A 27,814-nucleotide genomic window follows, 5' to 3' on the forward strand; every position below is an offset into this window, starting at 1 on the left:
GTGAAGGAGGTAATTAATTAGAGACAGAGAATTTGGAATTTAGAAATAGAGGCTGCCAATTAGGTATCTGAGATAGGACATCTGGAGTTTTATCTTTTGGAATGCCAGAGTGGCCAGATCTCTACAACCCTAATTATCTCAGCCCTAATGAACAGGAAAAAGGAGTTGCAACCCAGTTGCAACAATTCAAGGAACCGAGACAGAAAAATTTAGGGAAACTGAGGGAGGATTATTTAAGGAAATTGAGGCAGAACAATAAAAAGGAATTGTGGCACAACATTCCACACTCTCTCTTCTGAATATTCAAATCATTGAATTACCTTCCCCAGATACCTGGAAGGTTACAGCACCATAGTTTTGACCAACCCTATCTGGAATAGATAAAACAAAAATAAAACTAGAAAAATGCAAAGACTTATGGCAAGGACAAGTCTCTCCCTGATAATCCATAGTTAACAGCAGTACAAAGGCTCCCTATTGCTAACATTTTCAGGTCCTCTGCTGTTCCAGAGCATCTCAGCCAGAGAATCCAGTGTGAGGTAGACAATCCACTGTGAGTTAGGTGGTCTGCAGTCATTTGTGCACTTAACTCAGTCTCTGCTTATAGAGCAGCAGTAGTGCACAAGACAATTGTGCTGGCCCATCCTAGGAGAGGCACCCCACAGCTGTCAGAGACTCCAAGAGGGAAGGATGAGGCCTAGAGTTGCTCTCCCTGTTCCTGCTCAGACTAGGCAGGCACTGCTACCAGGATACAGAAAGGATTCAGATATCTAAGCAGAGTTATCAGAGTATGCACACTTAGAACATCAAGGCAGGCAAATCCAGAACTTTTAGAGGCCTGGTACCAAACTCCAATGTCCTCTGAGAATGCTGAAATCCTAATTAAGCAACTGGAGTTATAGGTTTGGAGAAATGGATTAGAGAGACTGCCAAGTCCCAAAAACTGAGTCTTCCAGAGTAATTCCAACAGAATAAAGGGTTTCAAAGCTAAAGCATAACTAGCAATCACAGTCCAGTAGGATTTAAATAATAAACCAAGTAAGGAGTAAAAACAAAAAAGGACTGCTAGAAGGGCTTTCAATTTAATCTGAACTGGTAGGATAGAGGGGTGGGGCAGATGTGCCTAAGGCAAAGTGAATAGGACCTAGGGGTTCCCATTATTTCAGGTACTTTGAGAAAAATCTACCAGTTTCCTAATACCTTTTCTCTTCCTCCCTTTTTGTTTTTACCTAAGGAATCATCCAAGGAGAAGTAAATAAATTGTCAAGTAACCATCCCATATATAAGTTCTGAGAGGAAATTAAATCCCTATATATAACAGACTAGTACAGTAGAAGTTTTCTAAAGATCCCTCAAATAATTGCATGTTCTGAAGGGACCACTCTTAACAGCAGCAGTTACCCAATTTTAACAATTTCCATCCCAAATCATAAACACACAGTAATACAGTTAGAATTTTAACAATAATTTATCAACCACTTTCAGTTCTCCCATATTAAAGTCCAAAGTACATTAGGAGCAGGATTGATAGTCTCAATCAAAGTTGCTTCCCACTGAGAATGGACTCTTGGAAGAACTAAAATCCTAGTCCAGGAAGGGGAATGGGTGTGGTGTGCTGAAAGCATTCAGTAGACTGATCCAGATCCTATAAGCAGTTCAATACAGCTGTAATTTGACCCAAAATCTAGAACAAAAAGCAAATCTAACAAATAAAGGTTAGAACAGTCTGAGACAGAAAGACTAGTTCACAGGAACTATTAACAAAATGTGGAGAGGCCAGTACAGACTGGTCAACAGCTTCCTATGTAAGAAGAAATAAGTTTGCCTCATGGGATAGGTAAACAGCTGTAAGCTATAGTTCCAATAAACAAAATAGCAGTTAGGTTTCACAGACTACTGTGCTAATTGTCCTCTAATTATTTAGAAACCTTTAAAAAACCTGAATATCCACAGACACAACTATCCAGGAATAAATATATTACCAGGCTAAATATTCATTTGCCTAAGGATTTAGGATATAATGATTACATATAGTCAGATTGGAAACTTTAAGATATTACATAATTAATTGAATTGCACTAATAGTTCTTATTGACTATTGTACTGATCATAGAAATCAGTCACAGAAGGAAAAAATGCAGAAACATGACTATAACATAATATAAGCAATCAAAACTGATCCTTCAGCACATACAGGATAAAATAGCCTTAACTCAGTTTTACTCCAGGTAATTGTCTCAATAACTTTCAGAAGGTGGAGCTTTAAAACTCCAAATAATATTAGCTACAAGCCCAAGAAATTTTATCTCCAATAACAAATCCCATTAAACAAAGTTTCAGATAAGTCCTAAACAGGTATTTACCATGATTTTATATTGATAACAGTAAAAAATTAGTCCCAGAAAGTTCATACAATTGTCTTACATATCCAAATAGATGTTTTATAAGTTGAACATTACACAAATCATTTTACTTTAAAATACCCAATACATAGAAAAATCCCAGATTGCATATTGTCCACAACAGAAACATTTCCAAAGGACAAAGGAAAACTATTATTTTTCAGAGACCCTTTAAATAATGGATATAACCTCAAGATGACACAATACAAAGCAATTAAAACTTATACAGAATACCCTAATTCCACATAAAAGAATCTGAAAGAGTCTTTAAAAATCATCAATTTGTGACCATATTCCTTAAACAAAGAAACTATTATGTATCTAAAAAAACAAATATTCAATTAATTAACTTACTACAGTAAAAATAGGTTGTCTCTTTAAATAATCTCTCCACTTCTAGAGAAGCAGCCACAAGCAGTGAAGTGGCAGGGAGGGGAGGAAAGGGAAGATGAGTTAAATCTTCACCCTTGAAAACAAAAGATGCTTTTCCATTCCCCACTTAATTTTTCTCCATTCTTCCATTAAAAAAAAAAAAAAAACTTTCCTCTTTTTTTTTTCTTTTCCTACTTAACTCTTCTCTTTCCCTTTGTTACATGCTTTTTCCCTTCTAAATACTGTCTCTCTCCAATTTCCTTCCTAATACTGCCTCTCCCCTTCTCCTCTCTCTCCTTCCAGAAATTACTCAAACTTTCAATTGTTTCTATATTTCAATCCTTCTAACTAGATGCTCCATTTAAACTATTAATTGCTTTTGCAAATCATAATTTCTCATCCCAATTCTTCAAAATCTCTTTCTTTCCTCCTTCCCTTTCCTTTTATAACTTTTAAGTTTCACAATACAGTGGATAGCTAAATAACTCTATAAAATCCATACATGTTCAGCAGAGCTGACAAAATTTAAAGCATAACTTATATAATGTTTGCAAATTACCCAATATTTCTAGAAAACAAAATATCATCTAAGTAGAAAGATACAAACACATCTTGCCCTAAGGTAAGCTACCAGCACTTTGTTTTAATAACCTGTATTTTAACTTAAAATCCAATCAAATACCTCTTTAAAAAAGTTTTTCTCTTCAGTAGTAAAGATTTCAATATTCAAAAAGGTTCCTAAGATCTTATACTCAGAATAAATCTAGCATGCACAGACAACAGTAAAAGTTTCCCACAATTTCAGAATCATAGTACCATTTTAAAATGCCCAAAAGGATATGGTTTTATTTTCTCCTGCCTGAGTTTCAAAGCAATTAGCATCAACTTCTTTGTTATCTCCTTTTCCCCAGATGACTTCAACTAGATAAAGTTTTTACTGCCCTTTATTCCTAACAGGCTGCTTTTTCTGCTAGAGTTTTAAAAGTAGACACATTTGCAAATTAGTGCAACAGGTTAAGAAATTAGAAATCACAAACAATTTTTTATACTAACCACATTTACAACATTGAAATGACCAATTGTCAGATTTCCCCATCATAGTTCTTAAAACTTAACAGAACTACTTAATTAACAAAACAGACAAGTCACACAGAACACTAATCACACAAACATAGACTGCACAATTACATTTAACAAGACATTTAACACAACCAAATAGTGCCAAAAGGCACTCAGAACCAGAACCAATCCCATATGGTGTTCCAAAACACCCAGATTTATTGTCCAACAATTATTCAGACCAGATATGTCTTAAAAGACACTCAGAACAGATAATGTCATACAGCGACCTCTTGACACTTCCCAGATTATTTTCGATTCATCAGTCTAATATCTGAGGACCTAAGCACTAGTGACAGACAGACAGAAAATCACTTACCCTGCAGGAATTTTAAAACAGACTTTCCTTTGGTCAGGTGGAGGTGTCCACAATGAGTCTTGCTGTTGCTGAAAACTGCTCTCTTCCTAGAAACTCTGGAGCAATCCATAGGGCCAGCCTTTCCAAACAAAGAGCCCAGACCTCAGCCACTCCAAGATCCAATACAGAGACCCAAAGGTCTCTAATCTCTAATCCTCCACTCATATCTTGCTGGGTTCTCCAAATGTAATATTGTAGAAACTGAGGCAATATAGAGATTAGACAGTTTTTAATATTTTATTTGGATTTCTAAGAGGGAGAAATTTTCTGGGACCAATGGATCCATTTTGGGCCCAGGGCTGAGGTCTCAAAGCATTCAGCAGCAGCAATAGCATCAAATGTGAGATTCTAATGAGTTATATATGGCTCTGAGCAATCAGGGAAGACAAAGGCAAGAGATAGAGTCTAAACACTGAGAGCAAGAATTTCCAGGCAGGGACCATTAGTTTGGTTCTGACAGATTGGGAATAAGCCCAAAAATTCTGATAAACTGGGAGTGAAGGAGGTAGTCAAACTAGAGATAGAAAGTCTGGAGAGATAGAGGATACCTAATTGGTATCCAAGATAGGACATCTGGAGTTTTATCTTTTGGAATGCCAGAGTGGCCAGATCGCCACATCCCTTATTATCTCAGCCCTAATGAACGGGAAAGGTAGATGGCAACCAGGGGGATTGAGGCAGAACAGTTCAAGGAACTGAGGGAGAACAATTTAGGGAAACTGAGGCAGGACAACTTAGGGAAACTGAAGCAGAACCATTTAGGGAAATTGAGACAGAACAATAAAAGGGAACTGTGGCACAACATCTTAACCCCTCTTAATTCTAGGGCCTGCCTTTCTTATTTACTTCCTACTTATTTTCTATATAATGCTTGAGAAGATGTGTGTTTGTCTCTCCATTTAGACTGTGAGCTCTGAGAAGAGGGATTGTCTTTTGCCTATTTTGGTATCTCCAGCTCTTAGCATAGTATCTTAATACATAATATTGACTTAACAAATGTTTATTGACTGGTGAAACTCTGCCTTCTTTCTTGTGTTGGCTGTATTTCTGGAAACTCCAAGAACATGATTTAGGTATCATAGTACTGATCTTCTCTAGAAGCAGAAAGACATGGCTCACATATGTGTACCCTACAGCTATTCTTAGAATATGCAAATAATATATAAGAATCATGTAAAATTAACATAGATATAATTTACCACAAAATACTTTTGAGCTCAGAGTTCTTCCAGACCTTACTAGTCTCATGACATAGGATAAGTAGACCCAAGAGTACTAAAAAATGTGCACTTTGGAATTGCTTAGTTCCATGTTACTGTTGCCTTTTCAGTAAGCAAATAAGTGTAACAACACCATTCCCTTAGAATTCTTAACTCATGCTTCCAGTTAGAGAAATCAACAGGTGTCAACATCAAGACTCTGGAGGTACTTTGAATCTGGGACCTATGACACAAGAGTTTTTGTTTTTTTTTTTGTTTTGTTTTGTTTTGTTTTTGTTTTGTTTTGTTTTGTTTTGGAATTTGGGTAAACACACCAAGTCAAGGCTGTGAAACTCAGCACTGACTTTATCATCACTGTTCAGGGAACTTTGATTTCTTCTGGATTTATTTAGTCTATCAGAGAGCAGTTGGAATGGATTCAGCAGGCAGGTTTTGGAAGTTAGGAAGGAATGAATGAGCCTTTTGCTGTCATTGTGGTGTTATCCCTCCAATCTTGCTTATCACTTACTGTTGCCATCCCTCAATTAAATTCCTGGCACTGGGTAGCAAGGAGAGAGACAAGAGAAAATGGAGTGCTATACTAGGTATGACTCAGTTTCCCCTATAAATTAGCTGAAAACTTTTGAATTTGGACTTACTGTGTGAGTGCACTGAGCATCACTTTTCAAGACAAAAGCAAAAAGAGAGCTTGTCAGACTCCTAAGTAGGCACGCAATGTCTTAAATTTGTCCCCGAGTCTTTCTAAAAGTTTAGGAATGAGGTCCAAGTGTGATTGAAGATGTCAGTTTAAAATAAAAACAAAAACAAAAAAGCAAAAATGGGTTGATGTTTATGTAGTACAGTAAGATTTACAAAGAACTGAACTTGTATTCATTGCAACTTTTTCCTATGACATAAGTATTATTATAACACAAAGCAAAAAAGAAGATTCTGGAGATTTTTTGGACTCTACATTTGAGATTAGAAAAAAATTGGAAAGGAACAAAAGCTAGGGTCTAGAGGTGAATTAAAACATCATTTGTTACGAGTTATAGCATATTAGAGTCATGAGCACTGAGCATGAAGAAGGCATTCTCATTTTCATGTATGCATATATTTTTAAAACTTTTATAAATTTAACAAATCTCAAAACAGATATTTTCATATATTCAGAGAATAGATTATACATGATACAGCAGATTATGTACAGCTGTGTACATTAACTCCAATAGATTTAGCACCACTAAATCATAGTGGGTTCATGTTGACTTAGAAAACCACATATTAACATGTTTTAGCATATTTTTATTTTATCAAATATTTTGAATTATATTTTGGTCTGGCTTGGAGCTTCACTCAGAACCATTACCAACAAGCTATTAAGACCTCTGGTGCATTTTTAAGCAGACAATTCATTCAACTGGTAGCTTTTGAAGTTGTCTTGTTTTCTTTCTAGTTTTGTATTTTCTGCATTATAAAAAGATGACTCAATGACTTTTCTCTCTGTTTTTTAAAAATTCTGTTCTTATACTCCTTTTCCACTCAGCCACTTCCTATTGGAGGAAATAAAAGGAAAAGGAAAAACAAAGTTACAATAAAGATTCAGAGAAATCATTATTGTAAAATTTTATACTATTTCATCATAATTATCTTTAATATGATTATCATTTCTATGATTTTTTTCTTTAATCTAAATATTCTTTATGATTAGATACTTTCATAGGTTCAAAGCTGCTGATTGGTTATGAATTCATACTCGAGTCTTCCATTGCATACCTACCCTTTAAATTAACTTAATATAAGTACAATGTAAATACATGGCCCTTTTTTCTTCCCCTAAGTTAACTTTTTGATTCAAGGAGATTTAGAGCAGGGCTTCTTAAACTTTTTCCACTGGTGACCCTTTTTCACTTAACTTTTTTTTTTTACGTGAGTACAGATATGTAAGTATGTAAAATAAGTATACAAATCAAACATTGATAAATCATAATTTCATGACCCCTCACATTCAGTTATGAGACCTCATATGGGGTCATAACCCACAATTTATGAAGCTGGGATTTAGAATATCTTGGATATAATATGAAGAATTAAGATGCCTCCCTCCTTCTTTCTATGAGCTTTTTGACTCATAAAAAATTAGGAGATAGTTAAAATTAACATTGGAAATTTTGAGTGTTGTGGCCACACAGAGTTCTAAAGATTTCCTCTGGTCATAAGACCTTCCAGTAACTAAACAAAATCCAGTAAATTTATTCATTCCTTCCCATTTAATCAACCATTTTCTGGCTAGAAGTGCAAGACAGAGCAGATAAAGTAACCACGTCACTTCGGTAGCTCCTTTAAGTGTAGCCAAAGTTCTGTTTCCAATAAAAGTCTGACAATGTACCAGACTCCAGCCTACTCAAATTACTTACCTTGATGTTGCTGGAGTATATCCAAAAGACTTGAATTCTAATCCAGCCTCAGATATTTAATAATAACTGTGTAATGTTGAACAAGTCACTTAGTCTCTGTCTGCTTCAGTTTCCTCAACTCTAAAAGGGGATCATAATAGTAACCACCTTCCAGCATTGTTGTGAAGATCAAGAGACATATATTACTTAAAATGTTTAGTAACCACCTTCCAGCATTGTTGTGAAGATCAAGAGACATATATTACTTAAAATGTTTACTTGGCATAGTGCCTGGCACATAACATCTCCCTAATAAGTGCTTGTTCCCTACCCTATCAAAGTTTCTTATTGTATGATTAATAACTGAATTTTTAAACCAACAGGAAAGAGTAGAAAAAGGTTTTCTAATCCTCATCCCTTTCACATTTACAACTCTTGGTTGTATGTGTGCCTTATTCAAGATTGTGTTGAGAGGGACTTAAAAGTTAAGAACATGAAGGTTCAATGTCCTTTTCTGATATATTTCAAGTTGTTTGACCCTAGCCAAAGTAAATCTCTTGCCTCAAGCAACTCAATAATATAAATTGCCTAATTGATTTTAATATCTATTTCTGGGCAATTTTTCCTCACTAGTGATTTTCTATACATAAATGAAATCACAGGTACAGACAAAAAGAAAATGGGCATTATCAGGACCGATCCGATGCTTGATGGAATTAAATACAGTAAATAAAAGGTAATTGCTACTTAATGACAGAATATGGAATGTTTAAATCTTGTTCTCTTATCCCATTGCTGAACAAATATGCAAATAATGCATTAGCAGGTTCTTTCCCTCCTCCCTTTAGAATAGGAAGAGAATCGAAAAGAAATATAAGCATGAAAGTGTAATTTTGTATTTTGTTATTATACTCCTATAAAGTGGTATATCACATTTCTCCAAAATATGGCAAATTTTTAAATATAAAGGATCATATTGAACATAATCCAATCACCCTCTCTACATACCCACTGATTGTTCACTCTGTCCCTCTTTCTGTTTTGTGTTCAACAGATTTTTCTCTGGGATGCCCTCATTCATTCTTGAAACGGTTCCATCAGTCCCTGGAACTCAGAAACACAACTGTCTCCTCAGGGTGACCGTTGGTAGAAAGCTTAGAATTCTATGCTTTTGAAATAGTGGTTTCCAACCCTTTAGAACCTTTCACATTCAGTTATCTTTCCCAGTCCCTTAGCCAAAGGTATAAGGCTTCAGAGTTTCCCTCTTATCTGGAGTCCTACAGTTTAGAACTAGTCCTAATGGACCATAATAGAGATGGAAGGCCTGGGGAACATCACCATCAGAGACAGTAAAGCCTTTCCAGCCAGTTCCTTCTTTCTAACTCTAACTAGACTCAATCATCCTCATCTTTCATTTATACATTTTCCTAATCTGGATTTTATTCCATTTATTACCAGTCATCTCTATTTTATTTATTTCTGTCCTCTACTCTCCCTTGCACTGCTCTGCTCCCAAACTTAATTGTTTTTCTAATGTCCTACTACAAAAAGTTTAGTACTGAGGATATAATAGAATAACAGCCCTTGTGGTGACTTTACAGATGCTTTCTTCTAAATCCTCCTCAATTTAAAATCAAGAAAAACAGAATCTCATAAAAGTACATTAACTTAACCCAGAGGTACATAGGGATTAGCCAACAAGGAGATGGATGTTTCTGTCAAATACAACTAATGACTATCATCATCTAAGGCCTGGAGTGTTGGTTGGATTATGAATTATGAAGACATCAATTAAAGAAATGATAAGACTATGGTAGTATAAGAAGAGTTCCAGATTTGTAGTTAAAACAGATTTGGACTCAGGATGGGGCTATATACTATCTGCATATCCTTGAGCATAGCACAGCCTTCTAAGACCTTGGTTTTCCTATTTTTAAGATAACATGATTAGTCTAAAAGAATATAAACTTGGAAGGGTCATCTTTCAAAACTAGAAGAGGTCAGCACATATTTTGAACATTGTTTTGATGGAAACAATGTCCATAATATTGAAATCACAAATCTTTGAAATATTTAAAGTACAATTACATAAAATATAAAGTGAGACCTGGATACAGGCTGTCAAATGAAATTTTCCTTAAAAGAATGAGGAACAGACTATAACATAGAAAAAGGGAATTAGAAAGGGCCTTGTCAAGGTACTTTACTCCCCTATTTCTGCCTTCAGATAATTTTAAGAATACTTGGCTAAGCTGCAGATCTCATTAAGAGTATTTGGCTTTCCCCATTCTGCTTATTCCACTGTCTCTTAAATCCTCAAATTCTCATAATCCCTTTCATTCATTTTTCTATTTTAGATGTTGGCTTCACATTTCTCTATAGACATGTACTTTTTTCTTCTGCAGTGTCCTTGGACATGGAAGTCCTCAAAATAGCAATGACCAATCTGTTCATACTCCCATTAGACCCACTAAGTTGCTACCCTTTCTCTTCTCTGAACTTTATATCAATATTTTTTTTCCTGTAACAATGTTATCTGTGCCTAAAATGGTCCTGAGATACACTAGGACTCACTTCTTCTAGTTAGACATCTGATTTCTAGATGTCAATAGGTAGAGATCTCAATATTCCACCTTTTTGGAAAATTAATTTTATGTCCAACACTAATCTCATTCATGATTCAGATCTATTTGCCAATCTGAAGCATAAAAGAATATTTGAGATCCCCTGGGTTTATAGATCTGAAGATTAGGCTGTTTGCTAGCAGTTCTTAACCACAAACAATGGGGACAAAGATCTAAGAAAATACCAGGAACCAAATAGCTAGTTAAATTTCTTCCAGTTCCCTCATACCTCAATCTGTTCCCAGAATGTCCTCAGCTTCCATGTCCTAGGTTCTACTTATACTTAGTCTTCTCTTCCTCCCCACCCCCCACAACACCTTTTATGCTCCATACAGGAGTTAGTAAATTAGAGAATTCTATAAAAAATGTGCTGCCCACTTGTTATAAAGATTGGGAAGATTTATTATGATAATTAAAGCATACAAACATTTCTTCAGAGTTGTTAGAAGATATAGTTAATAACTTTTTTGGTATAGTCACCAGTGACTTCTTCTTCCCTTTGGGGTTGGGAGTATTAGCCCAAGGACCCTAAAGGTCAGAATATAAAGAGGAAATTATCAGCATAACAGAACCCTCACACCCCAAAAACATGCCTGCCTCTGATTTTGAAAATGTTTATAGTTTTCAGGAATTGTTAACAGAAAAATGCCAGCCCAGCCCTCAAGACTTGCCTGGAGGCTTAATTTCTGTCTTATCTCCAAAAATATTCTTATTCAATGTATTTCTGAGGGGTAAAAATGGTTTCCCAGGGGTGTGTGGGGGTGTGTGTGGGGGAATTGGTTCCTTCACTATTCTCTCAAATAACAACCCTAGGCCATAGGAAATCTGAATACTATATTTGGTCACAGTTTTGTTTTTGTTTCATTTGTTTCTTTTCTTTTCTTTTTTTTACTTCTAAACTGAAGTTACCATGAAAAGTGTGGAAGTTACTTCATTCTAGTTATTGTTTCCAATTAAAAGTACTCATTCTTGTAACTCCTTCATCCACTTTTCATTTGGAAGAGGGAAGAAGTTGTAAGAGAAAAAAGATTGGAGTAAAAAGGCAAGGAAAATCAGACTTTGGGTGAAACAGCAGGATAAAAGGAGGAAGGGAGTTCAGAGAGTATAACAGAACCAGGGATCTATGTTATGAGCTTTCATCTTGTCTCCATAAATAATGACCTGATGGGGTAGAACTTGTCATTGACTTATTGCTGGGTTGCTATGGCCACTGTTGCTATAAACAACTGTACAGTGTAAAGAGGTGTAGAAGCCTAGATCAGTGATCTCTCTTAAGGGACCACAAGAGAACTGGACAATTCCACTCATTTATCTGGAGTGAATGTCTGTCATCAGAGCTGTAGCTTGAGCTGCTAATAGATATTGTCCAGAATTGGGTTCCAAGTGACAGATAAATCTTCAAATTAGTAGTGCTGGATTTCCCTTGAGAAAAGCATTCGGTGCTAAAGAGATTGTAAGAAAAACTTCTTTAAGCAAAAGAGAGACATAAGCAAAAATCCACCTAGATATTCAACCATTATTAAATAGAATAATCATCCTGTTTTTTAAGAGTACATTTCTCCCATCTTCTCTCCATCTGCAATTTTTTCCCATTGGTGGAGACGCAAAGGGAGTGATACTGTAGAAGTGCTCCTTCATTCTTATTTCCCAATCATTCTGACTTTGTAATGATGCTTGCCATCTCTACACACAGATGTCAGATCACTGATGCATAAAGGACTGTCATAGATCAGTTGGGTACTTTCTCCCAAGAACTAAAGGATTTACTGTGGATGGGGTGAGAGGGATTCACTTCTGGTAATAATTAACTTTGTGCTGCTAGGTTTGGGCTTGAGTACTATAACCTCATCTTACAGTTTTGCTGAGCCAAGTTTCTTTGAATCTTGTTTTGATACTGAGTGGTGAGGTTCCAGAATTATAGACCATGCTATTTAGGGGGTTAGATTAGGTGCAGACCCTTGCCCTCTATCTCCACCCTCAAAGAGAAAAGGAAGGAAGGAAAGACATTAGCTAATGTATTGTAATGTTATTACTGTAAACTTGTTAGGGAGAGAGGTACGATCTTTCTAAAAGCTGAGCAAGAAATAAAGGTAGCATTGAAGAGCCAGGGAGGTATGGTGAAAGAGTATTTGAAGAAAAGTTAAAAGCTCATTAGGGTAATTATTGTTCATTCCTGTCCAATTCTTCATGACCCAATGGACAAAACAGCATGCCACAATACTGTCCTAGGAGTTTTCTTGGCAGTGATACTGGGGTGATGGGCATTTCCTTCTCAAACTCATTATGCAGATGAAAAACCCACAAAAGTAGTAGGTGACTAAGGTCAGATTTGAACTCAGTTTTTTCCAGTTCTCTCTTACCATGCTATCTAGTTTTTTTTTCAAGTTTTTTTTTTTCATTTTTTCATTTTTACTTTGTAATCTTTGAGAGTCACTTTCTTTTAGCCTTAGTTTTATAACTAGTCAATTGGATAAGAAGAAGAACTATTCTACTTAAGAGGGTTGTTTTAAGCATTGAGAATACAAGTTACCTTAATGACTGGTGGGAGGAAGGGAAAAGGAGGAGAGGTAACAGCTAACTTTTTGAAAGTTTTGTCTGCATATTTGGGTCATGATTGAAAATAAAAGTAAAGGTGATATGAGACAAAATTTTAATCATTCATTTTAGAATATATGTATATGCATATGTAGATATACATATATATGCAAATCTGTATACATATACTATAGACTTTATAGTTAGTACATGTAATTACTCAGTCATTTCTGTTGAGGGCTGATTCTTGGTGACCCCATTTTGGAGTTTTCTTGGCAAAGATACTTTGCTGGTTTTTTCTAGCTCAGTTTACAGAGGAAGGTTAAATAAGTTGCTCAGAGTTATTCAACTAGTAAGTGAGTGAAGCCAGGTTTTAATTCAGGAAGAATATTCCTGACTCTAGGCATGGTGTACTCTCTACTGCATTATGTAGCTATCCATTAGTCTCTTAAATAGACATATGTACATACATGTGTGTGTGTGTGTGTGTGTATGAAAGATTAATTTTTCACCAAGTTTCTTCCCTTAGATGAAGGTTATTTAAGAAATATGCCTCATTTATTGACCTCATATTTGTGTTTTTAATAATAATGGCTTCCCCTCTCATTTCTTTTCTTTTCTCTTAGCAATGTAGTACCTTCTCTTTCCTAGATGTTGCTGTTAGGTAAGAATGAAATTCTGGAGTTAGTTGTTTATATTTACTGTTATCACCTCCAGGTTGTCTCTCCTGGACACCCAGAAAAATGCACCAGGCATATAGGCTTTTAGTTATAAGAGACATTAGTGATCATCTTACTCAACTTATATCTGACAAAGAATTACTCCAATATCTGGAAGAAGCAGTCTTCCAGTCTTGAGACCTCTAGTGATATAGGTAATCTATTAAATGCCCAAGAAAACATTCTACTTTTGGAAAGGTTTAATTGATAGGAAATTTATCCACACAAAAATTCCAAAGTTCCCTGTTACTTCAAGGATCAAATACAAATTCCTTTGCTTGGGATTTAAAGTCCTTTACAATATGGCTCCAATCTACATTTCCAGACTTATTTTGTGTTACATTCTTCTGTGCTTTCTCCCTCCCCCAAGTCTACCTGATAACCAAACTTTCCTTCCTTCCTTTTGCTCACATAGGAAACTCCCATTCCCAATTCAAAAACTCATCTATACCTGGTATGTACTTGTTCCTCAACTCCACTTTTTTGAATACCTAATTTCCTTCAAAGTTTATTTCAAAATTACCTTCTATAGGACACTTTTATGAAATCATACTACTTGTTGTCAGCACTCTCAATCTTGTATTTATTCTGTTGAATACACTTTTACATACGCATGTTAGTTCTCCCTAAAGGAGATGTAAAGCTTCACATTCTACAGAATCATAAGCCTCATTGTTTTTGGTATCACCAGCACCTACCCAGCACGGTATTTGCCATATAGTAGATCCCACAGTTCATGCTTGTTTGCTTGATTAAATTCACTTCTTTGCAATTCCTTCTTCCAAATTCTTCCTAACATTTATCCTAGTTTACCTTCTGGTTGAATTCAATTCACTTTTCTTGTGAAGTTGCTGAGTTCCCATCTCCTATCTTCCTCTCTCCCTTTTGTGACTTTTTGTCCAATCTTTCTTTCCTAATTGATTGAAGAAGATTAGACTAATGAAGAGAAGACCCCACAAGAATGGTTGAATATTCTGTTGTCCCTAGTTAATGTTGATGTGAATTACTGCAGAATATGAATTAGCAACAACTTAAGAAATACCCTCCTTTGACTCCTAGTGGCCTTGTACCACACAGAATTTAGTGCCCTTTAGAAGAAGTATGATAACCATTTTTGGATTTGATGGCTAATAAGTTATTTTCAACTACTTTAAAGAATGTTTAATTTCCATTTTGTAATGATTACAGTAAAATTTCTTAAGTTATCCAAGGTTACTTAATAGGTCTCAGATTACCTAAATGGAAGTTTAGATTGGGGAACTAAGGAACCCCACAAGTTTTTAGCAAGAAAATAATGGTTTTGCCCATTTCTGCACTGAGGAGAGCTTACAGGAACTTCAGGAATGAAGCTGAGGTGTGCTTGGGATTTTCACTTAAAATAACAATAATTTATCTTTATATGTAATGTCATATAGAGCTTATATTTTGCAAGTGACATATACATTAATCTCTACATTTGATGCTCACCTCCTTGTGAAATAGCTATCCATTATACTATAACATATTTAACATGTATTAGACTGCCTGCCATCTAGGGGAGGGGGGTGCAGGGAGGGAAGGGAAAAGTCGGAACAGAAATGAGTGCAAGGGATAATGTTGTAAAAAATTACCCAGGCATATGTACTGTCAATAAAAAGTTATAATAAAAAAAATGGCTATCCATGTGACAGATGAGTAAACTAAGGATACAAAGAATTAGATTGTCCCAAACCCATATGGTTAGTTAGTAGCAAAACTAGGATTCAGAGTTATGTTGACTGATTTTATATAAATATATTGCCATGTACAAAAGTCATCATTCTTTGTAGTTGACTGAATGGATGCACAGCTACTCTGATGAAAGGTTCAGCATGGATGGAATGTTGGAGAAAAGTTACCAGAGAGGGACTAAAGAAGATTCCTGGCATTTCTTTTAGACATAAGGGAGATTGAATAACAATAGAGGCAGGGCTTTGTTGTTTGGTCATTTGTCATCTACTATTCATGACTTCATTTGGGGTTTTCTTGGCAAAGATATTGGCCATGGTTGGCCATTTCTTTCTAGCTCATTTTACAGATGAGGTTAACTAAGATAGGATTACACAGCTAGTATCTGTAAATGAATTTGAATTCAGAAATGTGAGTCTTTCTGACTTCAGACCCACTGTGCTATCTAGCTGCCAAAGCCAGGACCACAATGAGTCATAACACGTGAGACTTGGATACATAAGAGAGGATTCATTTTAAACTTTAACTTTTATAAATGCATCTATTTTCAGAGCCATAAGAGTTCATGGGTCCAAAAGCCTGTAGAGATTCCTTTGGGATGAATTAAATGTTATATTGAAGTTTCATGAACTCTGGGGGACACAAAGAAGGAGCAAAGGATAAATATTGATTTGACTTTGGTGGCAGCAGAGGTTATTTCCAGGGATTTCTTAGAATTTAAATGTCTTTCCCCTCTTTGTCAAACCTAAACTGGCCTCTGTGGAGCCAATTTAGGACTCTCTTCACCCTACCCTGTTCCCTGGTCCTTGTGTTTACAAGTGTTCTTCGGGGAAGATTTTATTGATTTGCTTGTTTGTAGGACATCTCACTTATCTGGAGATTCCTGGAAGAGTTGAGTAAGAAATCGACCTCAAGAAGATGCTGACTGCATGCAGCCTCTAGTGCAGAGGTGGATAAGGATGCTGGAGGAAGAGCAGCATCAGGGGCTGTTTCATTTCCTTTCTCCCAGATTTGTCCTCATGTCAGAAGCAGTGCCAGAAACAACTCCACAATGTGAATTTCATCCAAAGATACCAACCTGGGATGGAATGCATGCTTCCTTATGGGGCTCTGTGGACTGTCTACTTAGTAAGATTATTCTCTACTTTGCCATATTAACCCAGTGGCATAGAGTGGGACTGGATACTATTCAGTGCCTTGCTTTACCTATTCAATTGAATTTACCTTAGGTGCAGTTTCTGCTAGTTATAGCTCTGATCAGAAGGATGGAAAGTTCCCCAGAGCATGAAGACAACTACCCCAGAGGCCCAAGGTGAGAGGAGAAAGGTAACCCTTCAATTGGTATAATAGCTGGGTGGCAATAAGTATAGGTCCCACCTGGGAGGCACAGAGGAAGAAAGCATTAAATTGAGGCACCACAGGAACAGCCAGGATTCCTCTAGGGGCTGGCTGACACCAATTTTGTCTGGGAGCAGGACTCTAGAACAAGCATTCCTTTCTTCCTTTGCTATTTTAGAGAATCTTTCCAGGGCACCTCGTTCTCGTCTCAGGACTGGTCCAAAGGACCAGCCTTTCCCTTTTAATTATTTACTCTTTAAACTTCTAGGTATACATAATGCCTTAGTAAGCATTTAATAAATGATTTTTGCATTGAATTCTCCCATGTGACATTCTATCTCAAGGTACCAGGACAGTTTTAACTTCCTGAGTCTCTGAACCATATGGTTTCTTGGGCTTAGAGATCTGTTAAATCCAGACCCAATCTATGCTCCTTCTGTAGCCCCTCAGTCTCAAAATTTTGTCCTGTTTTACTTTGGCTTTTTGCCTTTTACCTTCTTGCTCCACGTCATAACCATTAGCATGTATTTCAAGGAATCTATTTAAAAAAATAATTTTTTTTTCAATTCTGAACATAGCAACCACAAACAAAACAGTGATTAAAATGATCTTATGTGAATTTTTTTTTTATTTCTTAAAATATAAAGTAACTTTCAGAATATAGGAAAGTTAAAATGATGTTTTGGTTGTCCTGATTCCCATTATTGTGATTGAGCCTTTTAAAGCTTGCCCAAGTTTTATTGATATTCATTTTAGTTTGCCCATCAAAAAACTCAGCCTGGATTAGCCTGAGATCAATAATTTATATTTTTGTTACGAGTTACATGTAAAAAGATTCCAAAAAGTTCATCTTTATCTCCTTCTGAAGGTTTTAAAAAATATTTCCATATTTTTTCTCTTCTATTATCAGTAAGGTTAATATTTTATGGGTTTATATGCCAGTATGCATTTCCTTGTTCTGAGTCTCTTCTTTTCATTCTGTAGTTTATCGGTTATTTTCTCCAATTCTGTTATTTGTAATTTTTTTTTAATGGGAATAGTTTATCCAATTGGATTTGTCCAGTTAGGGTCTTCTCATCCTAGTTCACCCAAACTCATTTGGAAGGTTGTTTTTCAATCAGAATGACTCGTCCACTCCGCAATTGCTAATCAGATCTCAACGTTTCTTGTATTGATGTTTCTTTGAGACATTTTAAATGAAGGGAAAATATCTCCAGAATCATACATATAGAGCTGGAAAAGAAGTTTAGAGGAGTCATGTTGTTTAATCCTGTCGCTTTTGAAAGGAGGAAAGATGTCTCAACCAGACTCTGACCCCAAGGAGACAACCACAAATTACAAGAAACTCCTCTTTTTTTTTTTGTTCTTGCAAACTATGTAAACATTTACATAGAACTCTTATTTTCTCTATAACTTTCAGCTATTGCCTGTGGCTATTGTCTATTATTCCTTTTTTACTTGGCTTCTCTAAAATTTACATCGAGTCACCCTCTAATTCTTCTCCTAGAGACAATTATCAAGTCATGAATTTCTCTTGGACAAGTTTTGCTAACCATGTAAGATATACAGTTGAAGCCCAGGCACAGTGATCAGCCTTTTAAAGCTTGCCTATGAGATATTCTACCTTAAATGGTTCTGAAGGCAAATGTTGATTTGCATATTAATAGGATTCTGAAAGGTTTGCCTTTTATACAGAGTGCTTGGGAATGTTATGAGAAGTAAACTGTCCATCTTCAAATATTTTTCTTAGTTTAGGTAGGTAAAAGATTCTTCGAAGCCCTTGATGTTTGATAAAATATGTTTTGGTTTTGTTTCTTCTTATGCTGCATGAATGCTCTTGTGTTATTTTAAATCATTGATCTTTGATAAATGATATGATTTCTTTCTTAGCTGCTTATAAAATCTTCTCCATAGTAATGAAGTTTCTGGAGTCTTGACAACAAGGTTTCTGGGTGAGTTGAAACTACCTTTTTTTCCCATTGGTATCTAGTAGATAATAGTCCATCTGTAGCCTATTCTTTGGTTTAAATAATTATTGAGAAATTTCTCATGAAAATTCCTGAAAAATGATGATTAGACTCTTCACATTTTAGGGGAGTCCAATTATTCTTTTCTTTTCTTTCTTTTTTTTTTTTTTGGCTGAGCTCTTTGTCTTTTAATTTCAATAATTTTGCTAATAAACCTTTCATGGCTACTGCCAGTTGATTTATTGTTTAATCTTTTATTGTTATTTAATCCTATCATTCCTTCTATCCCAGAAATATAGCCTACTGGATAAAAAAAAATTATTTCTCATTGATTCCATGTTCTTAATAAAATCTTTAACTAACGTCTCCATATTTTTATTGTTTATCTGGTCCTGTTGTTAATGATAATAATGCTTTTTTAAAATTAAAAACCAGAATTTATTGATGACCCTTGATCCTTTATTTTCTTTATATGATTAGATGTTTCTTTTTTGCCATATCCAACTATTTTTCTGGGAGTAAGTTCACGTTAATTTGTAATGTTTTTCTTCCAGTTAAATTTTCTCCAGAATCTTTAAATCTGTGATATTTGTTGATTCTGATGAATTCTCTCCCCCTTGCTCATATCTTTTATCATTTCCATTTTCTTACCTAAGAATTTTTTCCATTATGAATTTTGTGATTACTCTTTCCTGTCATGTAGCCCTTATTTCTTTTTCCTTTTAAAAATTTTTCATTTGAGGCTTTTTGTGTTTTTCTTGCAAGGTTTATTGATAAATCTGGTCTTTTAAAAGGTCTTACTCTTGCATCTTTCCAAAAGTCTCCAAAATCTTTAAATTGAATCACACTTTACTAATTATGATTGGGATAGGGAAAGGATATGAATTGATGAAAAACTTGAATTATTGTATTCCCTTGAAGAACCAAGTTGCTTAGTAAATAAAGGGTTGGCTTTCTAGTCTGGAAGTTCCATGTTTGAGTTCCTAGACACATACTAGCTTTGTGAGAACTAACAAGTAAAATAACCTCTTTTTGGCCCCAGCATTCCAGAATAAATCTCACATCAGTTGCTGATCTGCATTGGTGGAGAGCATTTCCACATTGTGTGTTCTTCATTATAATGAAATCACAAATATGAACCAAAAGTCATGTTCTTATTTGAATGCCTGTTAATCACTTTCATAGCCTAATGTTTTCTTTACTTAATTTTCTTTGAAAAAATTTTGCTGCTTATAGACACAAAAAATCTCAAATGAGATTTTTGAGGTTTCTATATAATAAAACTATTTCCATATCCATATCCACTAGTTTGTATTAGTGCTTTATTATATAATGAGTAATGAACAACTGTTGCTTTCTCTTGTCTTCAGCTATGTTCTATATGGAAAATAATTTTTAAATGTTACATTATGCTCTAGGGAATGAGAGAGGAAAATTGAGCCAAGCTACTCAGGGCTGTTATTCTGCCATTAAGTAGCAGTTACCTTTCATTTCTATTTCCTTGTCTTCATATCAACCATCTCAGTTACCCAAGTGAGTAGTTCAAAGCAGATCATAAAACAGAAACTATACCAGAAAAAGGGGTTCTTTTATTCCCAATTGGGTACAAAATACTGTTAGAAGGGACAGAAAGGGAATGTGGGTTTTGTCTAGCCCTTATAAACTGGGAATAGAATTTTAGCTCCACTAGTTGGGTAATGGACTAAAGTGATGTGATGTTTGATACAAATGCCTTACTTTTCCTTCTTTGTTCTTAACATTTCTAGACTGGAGAAAGGTGAAGAGCTGGTAAGGAAGAAGTAAGCTGATGGGATTTTCATTGGTTTTTCCAGAAGCCATAGGTTAAGAAGGAGACTTCACCCTAACTTGTCTGGAGGGATTCATCAGTGCCCTGAAACCCCAATAACAGACTTTCTCCTGCCCTATTCAAACTTTTGACCTTACTTAAACTACTGGGATACTAATCACTAAAGCAAATAGCTCAGCTGTGCATACTACACCCTTGTCAGAATTCAACATTTATTTATAAAACTTAATTTGAAGTCCCAATCTGGGTTTTGGTTTATTTGGAAGTAACTTGGATCCCTCAGGCAGACAAATGAAGAAAAAAAGGAATGATAGGGATCTTTCCCTAGCAACACTGTCACTGTGTGCCAGGACACAGAAAAAGAGTTCACTGACCAGGAGCCAACCCTGATGTTTTCTCAAAGAGAAGCTAAATCCCAGGCCTTGCCAGAAGGCAGAAGAAGGCAAATCAAGAGTAACAATTCCTGATAGACTGTTGAGAACAGCTTTTACCTTTCCCATAGTTTTCTAACCCCTATGTTCCTCACTCCAGAGGCTCTTGTTGAGCATTTGCAGTGTGAGGTGAAGGAGGTTTTTAAAAGGTTCAAGTGTTATGAGCATGTGGTAGAAAAAAGACATTACTAGAAAAAAAAAAAAAAAGGAAAAAGCATCAACACAGACCTTAATTTTCAATCACATCTTCTAGGGCCATGGGAGAAGCATTTAAGGAAAAGTAGAAGAGCAAAGAATAGGAGGGTCTCACAAGCAAAAAAAAGCATTTGAGTCATAAGTAAAGTATTTCAATAGGGAATTGTGTTTGAAATTTTTATTATTACAAATTATGTAGTAATATTTTTGTATTGAATGAGATCATGCCTCAGGGTTTTAATTTGCATTTTTTGTGATAATTGATTTTCAACAACTTTCTAATGAAATGTGTTTTTCCTTTTGAAAAATTCTTACTCATGTCATTTGACATGTTTTATACCAGAGAATGCCTCTCAAGTATACTGAGAACTAAAAATTATAAAACTATAAATGGATTTGGGATATGAGGATATAAACAGGTATTTAATACAATTTTCCCTGTTTTTAGATTTTCTGATTTGTCATACCAAATTTTTTGTATTTGTGCAATAGCTTTTTTAATTTTTTTTACAATCAAGGTTTTAAATTTTATTTTTTAACTTATTTCCTGTTTGGTTATGAATTTTCCCCCTGATAATTATGAAAGATGAACTTTTACATTTTCTACAATTTTTCTTATTATGATTTCCCCCCCAATAATTAAATGAAAGATGAATTTTTATATTTTCTACAATTTTTCTTAATTTTTAAAATTTTGATCCTCTTTTAGGTATTTATTGTATTATATAGTGTAAGATGTCAATACATTTTTAAAAACTTTCTAGTTTTTATAGTGGCTCATGTAAAATAGAATGCCTCCTCCAGCCAGTAGTGTTCTTAGTTTGATCAAACCACGCTGCTGTGTATATTTGTGTCTTAACCCTTGTTCAAATAATTATTCCAATAAGCACATTTATTTTTATTAAGAATTATGATATAAAAATTATAGCTTTATAATATTGTTCTGAGATCTCATCAGGACACACTTACCTAGATCATCATCTCCTCTTAATATTTTTTACCTTTTATTTCCACTAAAACAATTTTCAATTCTACAAAACATCCCTTTGATAACTTGTAGGTAGTGTGACACCAAATTTATAATTTTGATAGTATTGTGACTTGTACTATGGTAGTTCAGTCCTGACATGAATATTGATTTCTCTCATGAATTTTGTTAAATGCTATTTAATTTCCTAAAATAACATGTAATCCAAGCTAATATTTTTTAAATGGAGGAAGTTAAATCTGACAGAATACAAGCCTTATAAATACTGCACTTCAGGATTAGGGTTTTCCCCAAAGTAATTTGTTTCAAGGGATCATGCTTGCTCCTTTAGAAATCTGGTCTTTCCAAAAACTCCCCTTACTCTGAACTAGCCTTCTTAAAGGTTAAGAGTCCAAAATTCCCCCAATTTCTACTCTTTAACCACTGAAGCCTCTTGGGCCCTTTGATTATTCCTTCTATTACAGCCATCTCTGAGGCTAAGATGTTTCATTTCTGCATTTCCACAGCTGGTGGTAGGAACTTACCCTGAATTGCTGACATCTTCATTCTGTCACTCCTCCAACAAAGTTGCCATATATGAGGTTAGAGAAGGGGAGCTCTTTTATGCATATTAGATTGTATTTTTACCCATCTCAAACCACGTTATCCATGTACCTATGTACACCAAAATATTACAACCAAACTTTTTGTGTAACAAAAATCTTGATACAAAGTAGATACTCATTGATGGGGGAAATCTTAAGAATATTATGAATCAGAGAACATAGAAAAGTTTACATGAACTGATGCAAGCTGAGATGAGCAGAACTAGGAAAACAGCATATACAATTACTAGAGCTGATAAGGTCCTGGGTAACTAGGTGGGGTTGGCAGAAACCTGAAGTACTGATATTCATGCAAGCAGGGAAGGACACTGATGGGGATCAGCTCAGTCTTGGAGTGCCACCCTTGGGAAACCCCACCTTTCTGTATTCAGTCAGAAAGCCAAGTTATGTCAAACCTCCAAGGTTAAATTTTCCATCTGTCCATGGCCTTTGCCATTGTTTGTGAATCCCTTTTGGGTTAGCCCACCCTGGCCACCTGCTTTTAGTGTCTTCTCACCCTGACCCCATGCCTATGTCTTTCTCCTTGTAATAGCTAACTAATTCTTTTATGGTATTAAAATTATGAATTTAGTCATCCAGTTAAGGGCGTAGCATACTCCTGCCTCATGGCATTTTCCATGTGAATTCAATTGGGGAATTTGTCTTTTCCCTTGTTAATTGCTAGTAACAATATGTTCTCCCAAATCTCATTTACCACTCCTGGTGTATATTTGACCTCTTCATTTTGTCCACAGCATCATAAATGTATCTTTTGGCAAGGAAAAAGCCCTTATTTGGTACCAAACCCCATTTTTTTTCATAATTATAACTTTTTATTGACAGAACCCATGCCTGAGTAATTTTTTACAACATTATCCCTTGCACTCAATTCTGTTCCAACTGTTCCCCTCCCTCCTTTCACCCTCTCCCCCATATGGTAAGCAGTCCTATACATATTATATGGCACAGCATATCCTAGATACAATATATGTGTGCAGAACCATTCTCTTGTTGCACAGGAAGATTTGGATTCAGAAGGTAAAAATAACCCGGGAAGAAAAAAAAATGCAAACAGTTTATTACATTCATTTCCCAGTGTTCTTTCTTTGGGTATAGCTGCTTCTGTCCATCATTGATCAATTGAAACTGAGTTAGATCTCTTTGTCAAAGAAATCCACTTCCATCAGAATACATCCTCATACAGTATTGTTGAAGTGTATAATCTCCTGGTTCTTCTCATTTCACTTAGCATCAGTTCATGTAAGTCCAAGCCTGTCTGTATTCATCCTGCTGGTCTTTTTTTTAATTTCATAGCTTTTTATTTACAAGTTATATGTATGGGTAATTTTATTACAATATTGACAATTGCCAAACTTTTTGTTCCAATTTTTCCCCTCCTTCCCACTACACCCTCCCCTAGATGGCAGGATGACCAGTAGATGTTAAATATATTAGAGTATAAATTAGATACACAGTAAGTATACATGGTCAGTTATTTTGCTGTACAAAAAGAATTGAACTTTGAAATATTGTACAATTAGCCTGTGAAGGAAATCCAAAATGCAGGAACGCAAAAATATAGGGATTGGGAATTCAATGTAATGGGTTCTTAGTCATCCCTCAGAGTTCTTTCGCTGGGTGTAGCTGGTTCAGTTCATTCCTGCCCCTTTGGAACTGAGTTGGTTCATCTCATTGCTGAAGATGGCCAGGTCCATCATAATTGATCATCATATAGTATTGTTGTTGAAATATATAATGATCTCCTGGCCCTGCTCGTTTCACCCAGCATCAGTTCGTGTAAGTCTCTCCAGGCCTTTCTGAAATCATCTTGCTGGTCATTTCTTACAGAACAATAATATTCCATAACATTCATATACCACAATTTACCCAACCATTCTCCAATTGATGGGCATCCATTCATTTTCCAGTTTCTAGCCACTACAAACAGGGCTGCCACAAACATTTTGGCACATACAGGTCCCTTTCCCTTCTTTAGTATATCTTTGGGGTATAAGCCCAGTAGTAGCACTGCTGGATCAAAGGGTATGCATAGTTTGATAACTTTTTGAGCATAGTTCCAAATTGCTCTCCAGAATGGCTGTATGTATTCACAATTCCACCAACAGTGTATTAGTGTCCCTGTTTTCCCACATCCCCTCCAACATTCCGCATTCTTTCCCTGTCATTCTAGCCAGTCTGACAGGTGTGTAGTGGTATCTTAGAATTGTCTTATTTTGCATTTCTCTGATTAATAATGACTTGGAACATCTTTTCATATAGTTAGAAATAGTTTCAATTTCTTCATCTGAGAATTGTCTGTTCATATCCTTTGACCATTTATTAATTGGAGAATGGCTTGATTTCTTATAAATTAGAGTCAGTTCTCTATTTTGGAAATGAGGCCTTTATCAGAACCTTTAAGTGTAAAAATGTTTTCCCAGTTTATTGCTTCCCTTCTAATCTTGTCTGCATTAGTTTTGTTTGTACAAAAACTTTTCAATTTGATATAATCAAAACTTAATATTTTGTAATCAATAATGTTCTCTAGTTCTTCTTTGGTCATAAATTCTTTCCTCTTCCACAGGTCTGAGAGGTAAATTATCCTATGCTCTTCCAATTTATTTATAATCTCATTCTTTATGCCTAGGTCATGAACCTATTTTGACCTTATCTTGGTGTACGGTGTTAAGTGTGGGTCAATGCCTAATTTCTGCCATACTAATTTCCAATTTTCCCAGCAATTTTTGTCAAATAGTTCTTATTCCAAAAACTGGGGTCTTTGGTTTATCAAACATTAGATTATTAAAGTTATTGGCTGTTTTGTCCTTTCAATCTAAACCTATTCCATTGATTAACTAGTCTTATTTCTTAGCCAATACCAAATGCACACCCCATTATTTCATGCTGGACGTTAACCTCATAATTTGGTGCTCAAAACCCATGACCACTTACCACCAAAAAGGGATTCCCCAATTAAAAACCTGAATGAGATTTAACAAGTGATACAAAAAAAATGTTCACCCCAATATTTTTTTCTTGCTCTACTCAAATAAGGCAAGATGTAACCAAGAGTCCAGCAATATCTAAGGGTACACTCAACACTTTGCTTGCTGGGTGTGTGACAAATGGACCTAAGTAGAGTGATGCCCAGAAATAAGTCACATGCTTTTCTGAGGACATTTGTGTATCCCCACTGCTCTCAGAGATTGTAGCTGAGTGGGCTAAATCACTTGAGTGTAGTAGGATTGTGAGTTTTGTTTGTCTAGGGGTGTTTGTGCTCCCCAACATTGCAAAGGGGAACTAATGTAACATCTGGCCATTTAGGATTTAAAACAAGCTCTTTGTGTTGTCTCTGTGTCTTCCTGTTTGGCCTCTCAGAGTCTTTCTGTGACAGATTGCTTTCTGTTAACCTGAAAAGTTTGTTTTTGAGAATTAAAAATTTAGCCTTCATTTTACCAGCTTGAAAAGGCTAACAATGTCCTCTTGCACAAGCTTTTTTTTTCCCTTCAAAAGGCTTGTGGAATCAGTCCTGGTCAAGCCAATCAATGCCCTGTCTTGATAATTAGGATGCCGATTTTAAATAGAATGCCCTACCCACCTCGCCAATGAAAGATAGGCTCTCCAATCCCTTTTTCCCTCATGCCTTGGCATCAGCCTCAGTTCCTCTATAGGTGGAGACTCTTTATATCCCTGACTCACAGGACCCTAAAACTCTTCCCATGGGACTCAAAAGGATTTTTTTTAACCTGTCCTCTAAGGTAGGAGAAGTACCTTAGTAGCATTCTCCCCTCTAACCTTCTCAATCCTTCCATCTAAATAAATAGGAAAAAGATAATTTAAAATTCTAGAATGTCACCCCCATTATTGTGGGGATGGGGTGAGGGAGAAGAGAATTGGAGCCACTGCCATTCAGAAAATCCTTAAACTTGTGTTGATACCTCATGTCTTTTTTTTTCCTACCCCACCCCAAATTTTTGGGAGTCCTCTGGTAACTTAACCTAAAGAGGTCATATGTTTGTATCTCCTGTAATTAAATATATTTAATAAGCTATTATGTTTTCTAAATTATATATTGTGCAATTTGTAAAACTTGTATGAGTTATGTTTTGAAATTCTGTTAGTACTGCTGGACATGTGCTATAAGTTTTGTGAAATTTTGTTCAAAATTAGTTATCACCTATGTTATAAATTTTAAGATTGTCTTTTTAAGATAGTCTTGTTTTCTCCCTTAGACAAAGAGAGAGATTTACTTAAAAGGAAAACCCTAACAGATTCTCCTCATGGACTCGGCACTAGCCAAACTGGGTCTACAGAAATATAAAGTTAGGTAATTTAAGTTGTAGCTTACATCTTATAAAAAGTTTGAAAAAGGTTTTAAAAAGCAATTGATAAGATTAAAAGTTTTGCTGCAGAGAAGGAAAGAGTATTTTTCTTTCTCCACAACCTACTTCTTCCCTGATGGCAAGAATGGGTGAGAGAGATGCACCCTCCCCCCTCAATGTCTTTTTTCTTTCTTGTTGGCAAGATGAAAAAAACCCAAACACAAGCACTAGCAAGGCCAGAAACCCTATGAAAAATATTAGCATAAGAGATAAAATTCCCTTACAAGAAAGAAAATACAGGTGAAATAGTTTTAAAATCTCTTCACCTTTAAATTGCTTCCATTACTTTAAAGGTACAGGAGAGAAAAACCAAACTTCCCTGAATGTTAGGATTTGGTTATCACTTCTGAAAATTCTTGACTAGGATTTTTGGAAGTTATCTGAAATTGGGGGTTGAAAACTGTATGCTATTTGCATAATTCTCATGGTTTTATTTTAGATCAGTTTGTCTTGGAATTATGAGGGTATAATTCACCTTTTCTTTAGTGGGTATGGGAGATGACTGCTCCTGATCCCTGACCTGAGCCCTTTTCTCATTTCACTGGATGGGAGAGCTGGAAAGAACTCCATTCTCCCAGGCTCAGATTCTCTCAGGGTTTCCTGCTGTTTAAATGAAATTTTTTCTCTTTTAAATTACTTCTATTATTTAAAGGGGTGCTCCCACAACTCAAGTCTGGTTGTTTATCTTGGA

At 35.5% G+C, this 27,814-nt stretch overlaps 1 long non-coding RNA gene across 3 annotated transcripts; it reads left to right on the plus strand.

The window, feature by feature from the left end:
- The first annotated feature begins 9,125 nt into the window (after positions 1 to 9,125).
- Positions 9,126 to 21,332, plus strand: LOC116421822. 3 transcript variants are annotated; one of them, XR_004232363.1, is made up of 6 exons: positions 9,126 to 9,195; positions 16,291 to 16,559; positions 16,661 to 16,743; positions 18,660 to 18,721; positions 20,155 to 20,269; positions 20,503 to 21,332. It is a non-coding gene; the product is annotated as an uncharacterized LOC116421822 (long non-coding RNA). The 3 variants fall into 3 exon arrangements; XR_004232364.1 differs by lacking the exon at positions 9,126 to 9,195 and adding an exon at positions 9,266 to 15,078; XR_004232362.1 differs by lacking the exon at positions 9,126 to 9,195 and having other exon boundaries at positions 15,796 to 16,559.
- Positions 21,333 to 27,814: the final 6,482 nt, after the last annotated feature.

The sequence above is a fragment of the Sarcophilus harrisii genome, chromosome 2 (assembly GCF_902635505.1).
Source record: "Sarcophilus harrisii chromosome 2, mSarHar1.11, whole genome shotgun sequence".
Lineage (NCBI taxonomy): Eukaryota > Metazoa > Chordata > Mammalia > Dasyuromorphia > Dasyuridae > Sarcophilus > Sarcophilus harrisii.